Raw genomic sequence first — 6,741 nt, 5'->3', positions numbered from 1 at the left:
CCCGCGCCGCCGCCGCCGCCGCCGCTGCGCGCGACTCCGGCCACAAAGGGAGCGCAGCGAGCGAGCCCGCAGCCGGCGAGGCGCAGACTCCTCCCCATGCCGCTCCGTGATGTCACGCTTTCCTGTTCGTGCTCGGGAGTGCACTCTCCCTTTCTTAAATCCCATGGATAAAGTTAGCAAGGAATCATTTCTCCAGGTCCGAAGGTGATTGGAAAACAACCCTTTCAAGTTTTTCAGGTTTTCCTGATGGTCACCAGGTGCCAAACTAGAACTGTGTGTGGGAGGAAGGATAGAAGTGTGTGAGTCTTCTTCCTTCGCTAAAAACAAAACATACAAACAAACAACAACAAAAAAGGGGGGGGGGGAGGCAGAAAAACTTCTATCATCTGCCTATTATCTATTTCAAATTCAGAATAATTAAGTAAGAGTGACTCCCAACGAGAGCAGCAATACTCCAAGCCGGGAAGTTTTTCATTAGGACAAAGATAAGGTCAGAGGATACCCCAATATTCCAAAAACCATGCCCAGGGGCTGGGCCCTGTTCTGCATCAGCACACTGCCACCAGGAAATGGTTCTGGACGTTTTTCTACCACCCATTATGATAAGGCCCAATTACGGGTAACTGGCCATTGTGAGTGGGAAGGGGACAAAGCAGGGAAGGATTTTGTGAGACTGACAGACTAACAGTGGCCACTGATGAGTGGCCCTGGAGGTTCTGCGAGTCTTTGTAAGAAGACACTGTACTGTAGGGGCACAGTGGAATAACAACTGCAGGGAAAAGCCTTCATAAGACGACTGCCAGCAGGAGTTATAACAGAAAGATCTGATATCAGGACAAGAGATTATTACATTTTTTAGATCCAGTTTTAATAAGTTAACAGCAAGAGATACCAGATGACAACGGAGTCAAACTCGGCACCTGCCAGAACTGCATGCCAATTACAAAAATCTTTAGGGCTCTTATCTTTCATACTATTCACCTCTAAAATTCACCTCCAAATGAATTTAATCACCTTTAAATTTAAAAGAAAAAAAAAGGAAAAAGGTCTCCCACTAATTGCCATGCCATATCATGAAATGAAAAGTTAGAGATTCAAGCGTACTGATGCCCCAGCAGAGCAGAATAAAGACAGCAAAGGCGCATCTAGGAAAAACGCAAGGGTCTTTGGACACTTGAGAACATCTGAAGTCACTGAGCCAAGTAACCCTCATATAACCAGAACCTACAGGGCTTGGTTATTGTGTAGAGAGGAGAATGCTCACTTTATCAAACTGAAGTGGTTGTTTCTATGGTTTAAAAAAACAAAAGAAGCACACAGACTAGATCCTTCTGTGATGACCAGGACAGTGTCCCCAGGAGCCAGAGAAAAATCATGTGGAGGCCCTACCTCCCTGTTTGTTAAGCCATCCTCAGGACCCCACCCCTACAGGACCTACTCAGTGATCTTGAAGACCACAAGGTGTAACTGAAGACAGTTAAGCAACCCATAAGATTAATTTCACCACTACTAACCATGAATTTGGAGATTACTGAAAATTTTCCACCTCAGGCATACAAACATACTTCAAAAAGTTCCTGGAAAGATTTGTATTATCTTTGAATTGTGTTTCTCCATGAACTTTTTGAAGAAACCTTGTATCATGCAGTTTCTTCAACCTCACTCCTCCCAGGAAGCCTTCCTGGGCAGTGCAGCTCTTAGCTGACAAGGTCCCACTCAGGGTTCAGATCTCCTCACCCGCTTCTCTACTCCACCAATTCCCTGGCTGGCCACCTGGTGTGTAGAGGGAAAAGGACTGGCTTCGAGGCAAGTGGATCCAGATTCACCTCCAGGCTTACAGTAAGAGTGAACTTCGATGCTACTTCTCTGAGCCTTAATTTTCTCATCTGTAAAATGGAACAAACATCTACCTCAAAAAGTTTGAAAGAGGATTAAATGAAATAATGTATGCAAATCATTTAGCACATGGAAAGTGATCAAAAAAGTTCCTTTCCCTCCTTATTGCATTTCCTCCCAAAATGTATTTATACAGATTCACTAAAAAGTTGTTTTATGTATGCAATGTAGGGAAATCTGAAATGATGACTTCTCACTGAATTATGTCAAAATTTCACAGAGGTTTTTCTTTTCTTTTTGTGGCTGGCCAGTTTGAGGATCCACACCCTTGACCTTAGTATTATCAACACCAAGCTCTAACTAACTGAGCTAACTGGCCAGCCCACAGAGAGGTTTTTCAAGAATAACTATTTGCATTTATGCCTGATAATGTATGTGATTTTGTACGAATGCTGTTCCATTAAAAAAATAATAATAAAAAAAGGCTGGCTTAATGTTAGATAGAACAATTATATGCTGCAGTTCACAATTTTTTTATATTTATTTTAAAATAGTTCACCTGCAGGCAGTTCAGTTAGTATTATCTTACTACCTGTACCTTTGGGTTAAAATACTCGTGGTTAGGCCGGCCCCGTAGCGCGCTCGGGAGAGTGTGGCATTGGGAGCGCAGCGACGCTCCCGCCATGGGTTCGGATCCTATATAGGAATGGCTGGTGCACTCACTGGCTGAGTGTGGTGCGGGCGACACCACGCCAAGGGTTGCGATCCCCTTACCAGTCATGAAAAAGACAAAAAAAAAAAATACTCGTGGTCAATATATGGAAAGGATTTTGAATTTATATACTGGACTATGCTGTTCACGGCCTAGCAGGGACCCTCCTTTGTTAAAAGGAGATCAGCACTGTTTTGTAGTTTTCAGTGTACATGTCTTTCATCTCTTTGATTAAGTTTATTCTTAAGTATTTTATTCTTTTTCAGGCTGTTATAAAGATGATTCCTTTCCTAATTTCATTTTCAGGTTGTCTGTTTTTAGTGTATAGAAACACAACATTGATTTTGTATTCTGCTATTTACTGAAGTTGTTTATTAGTTCCAACAGCTTTTTTTTTGTCAACACAAATAAATGGGAGGACAGCCTATGTTTATGGACTGGAAGATTTAATATGTTAAATGTCCATGCTACTCAAAACTATCGACAGATTCAATGCAATCCCAATCAAAATCCAATCGCATTTTTTATAGAAATAGAAAAATTAATCTGAAAATTCATATGGAGCCACAAAGGACCCCAAATAGCCAAAGCAGTTTTGAAAAAGAAGAACAAAGCTGGAGGTCTCACACTTCCTGATCTCAAAACATGTTTCAAAGCTACAGTGATCAAAACAGTATGATACTAGCATAAAGACACACACATAGACCAATGAAACAGAAGAGAGCCCAGAAATAAACCCAAGTGTATATGGTCAACTGATCTTCAATAAAGATGCCAAGGGGCCGGCCCGGTGGCGCACTGCTACAGTGCACCGCTTGAGAGCGCGGTGGCGTTCCCGCCAAGGGTTCGGATCCCACATACAGACCGGTTCCCCGCTCACTGGCTGAGCGAGGGGCGGGCGCAGCTCCAAGGGTTGCGATCCCGTTGCTGGTCCCGGTCCCGGTCTGGTATGGGCGCGACACTGAGGGTTGCAGTCCGTTGCCGGACATGAAAAAAGACAAAAAGGAAAAAAAATAAAAAAAATAAAAAATAAATAAAAAAATATAAAGATGCCAAGAATACACAATGGAGAAAAGACAGTCTTTTCAACAAATGGCACTGGGAAAACTGGATATCCACATGCAAAAGAATTAAATTGGATTGTTATTTTATACCATACACAAAAATCTGCTCAAAATGGATTAAAGACCTAAACATAAAACCTAAAATTGTAAAACTGCTAGAAGAAAACATAAGGGGAATACTTTATGACCTTGGTTTTGGCAATGATTTCTTAGATATGACAACAAAAAAAATAAACAAGTGGGACTACATCAAACTAAAAAGCTTTTACATAGCAAGAAAACAACAGTTAAAAAGCAACCTATGGATTAGGAGAAAATATTTGTAAACCACATATCCAATAAGGCTTAATTTCCAAGATATATAAGGAACTCATACATCTCAATAACAAATAATAATAATAATAACCCTACTAATGAATGGGCAACAGACCTGAATAGACATTTTTCCAAAGAAGACATGCAAATGGCCAACAATATGAAAAGATTCTCAACATCACTAATCACCCAGGAAATGCAAGTCAAAACCACAATGAGATATCACCTTGCACCTGTTACAATGGCCATTAATTTTTTTTTTCCTTTTTGTCTTTTTTCGTGACTGGTAACAGGATCGCAACCCTCGGTGTTGCGCCCACCCGTACCGCGACCGGCAACGGGATCACAACCCTCGGTGTCGCGCCCGCACCGTGCTCAACCAGTGAGCGGACCGGTCTCTATATGGGATCCGAACCCTCGGTGGGAGCACCGCTGCGCTCCCAAGCGCCGCACTCTACCGAGTACGCCACTGGGCCGGCCCTACAATGGCCATTATTTAAAAAAATAAAATAAAAATGAAAGTAACTAGTACTGGTGAGGAAGTAGAGAAATTAAAACCCTTGTGCACCACTGGTGAGAATGTAAAATGGTGCAGCCACTATGAAAAACAGTAAGCAGTTTCTCAAAAAATTAAAAATAGAACTACCATATGATCCAGCAATACCAATTCTGGGTACTTACCCTGAAGAATTTAAATCAAGATCTCAAAGAATTACCTGCACTTCCATGTTCATCGCAGCAGTATTCACAAAAGCCAAGATGTGGAAGAAACTTAAATGTCCACCAATGGATGAATGGATAAAGAAAATGTGATACACTCATACAATGAAATATTATTCGGTCTTTAAAAAGAAGGAAATCTCTATGTAATAACATTGATGAACCTTGAGGACATTATGCTAAGTGAAATAAACCAGTCACAGAAAAAGAAATACTGCATGATTCCACTTATATGAGGTACCTAAAGTAGTCAAATTCATGGAAGCAGAGAGTAGAATGGTGGTTGCCAGGGGCTGGGGGCAGGACGAAATGAGAGTTGCTGTTCAATGTGTATAAAGTTTCCATTATGAAAGATGAATAAGTTCTAGAGATCTGTACACTGTTGTGCTTATAATTAACAACAATGTACATACACTTAAAATTTGTTAAGGAAGGAGGAAGGAGATCAGAAAAGATCTATATTTAAAGCATTAGGATGTGGCTAGGGATAATTTTGTGTTGCCATGTTTGGTGGGCACTGACAGTAACAATAGAAGAGCAAAGAGTAAACTACCATATGATCCAGCAATCCCAATTTTGGGCATCTACCCAAAAGAATTTAAATCAGGATCTTAAAGAGATCCATGTTCATTGCAGCATTATTCACAACAGCCAAGATATGGAAACAACCTAAATAAATGTCCATCGATGGATGAATGGCTAAAGAAAACGTAGTACACACATTTAATGGCATATTATTCAGCATTTAAAAAGGAAGGAAATCCTGCCATTTGTGACCCGCCGAGGGTTCGGATCCCACATACAGACCGGTTCCCACTCACTGGCTGAGCGAGGTGCGGGTGTGACACTGGGGGTTGCAATCCCGTTGCCAGTCCTGGTCCAGTAAAGGCGCGACACTGAGGGGTGCGATCCGTTGCTGGACAAAAAAAAAAAAAAAAAAAGCATTAGGACGTGGCTAGGGATAATTTTGTGTTGCCATGTTTGGTGGGCACTGACAGTAACAATAGAAGAGCAAAGAGCAAACTACCATATGATCCAGCAATCCCAATTTTGGGCATCTACCCAAAAGAATTTAAATCAGGACCTTAAAGAGATACCTGCACTCCCATGTTCATTGCAGCATTATTCACAACAGCCAAGATATGGAAACAACCTAAATAAATGTCCATCGACGGATAAATGGCTAAAGAAAATGTAGTACACACATTTAATGGCATATTATTCAGCATTTAAAAAGGAAGGAAATCCTGCCATTTGTGACTACAAAGTGGACCTGGAAGATATTATACGAAGTGAAATAAACCATGCACAGAAAGACACATACTGTATTATCTCACTTACATGTGCAGTCTAAAACAGTCAAACTCATAGAAGCAGAGAATAGAATGGTAATTGCCAGATGGGGTGTGGGGGAAATGTGGAGGTGATGATCAAAAGATACAAAGTTTTAGTTATACAAAATGAATAAGGTCTGGAAATCTAATACTCATAAATAGCACAGTGCCTATAGCTGCCAGAATTTAAAATAAAAGTAAATTATATTCTCTGCTTAAATCTTAAAATTTACTAAGAGGGTAAATCCTTTGTTAAGGGTTCTTAATACATACATACAAACACTACTACTGCTACTACTAACAATAGAGGAGACAGGAGAAAACTTCAGGAGTTGATGGATATGTGATGGTGATGATGGTTTCACAGGTGATGGTGGTGGTTATGGTTTCATGGGTGCATACCTATCCTCATACTAATGGAATTGTATACATTAAACATGTGCAGCATTTTACATGTCAATCATACCTCAATAAAGTTGTTTTTTTAAAAAAAAACTTGTCTTGAAGATGGCAATATCAGCATAAGATGGAAAGAAATGGAAAGGTCTCCGCTTTGACACCCTCCAACTCAATGCTGGACTATGGCCAGTCAACAGTTTAGAGAAAGACTGTCCTAAGAGGGCAGTAATACTAATAATAATAGTAATAATGTGAAGAAAGGTAAATAAATGAGAAGTCAGGGTTAGGACTACTAAGTACAAATTGCCTCGACTTGCCTGCAGCCATTACCTAAATAGACTAATTTGAAAACCTTTCCCAC

This window comes from Galeopterus variegatus, unplaced genomic scaffold, assembly GCF_000696425.1.
Source record: "Galeopterus variegatus unplaced genomic scaffold, G_variegatus-3.0.2 Scaffold6278, whole genome shotgun sequence".
Taxonomy (NCBI): Eukaryota; Metazoa; Chordata; class Mammalia; order Dermoptera; family Cynocephalidae; genus Galeopterus; species Galeopterus variegatus.
This window is presented reverse-complemented; position numbering follows the sequence as displayed.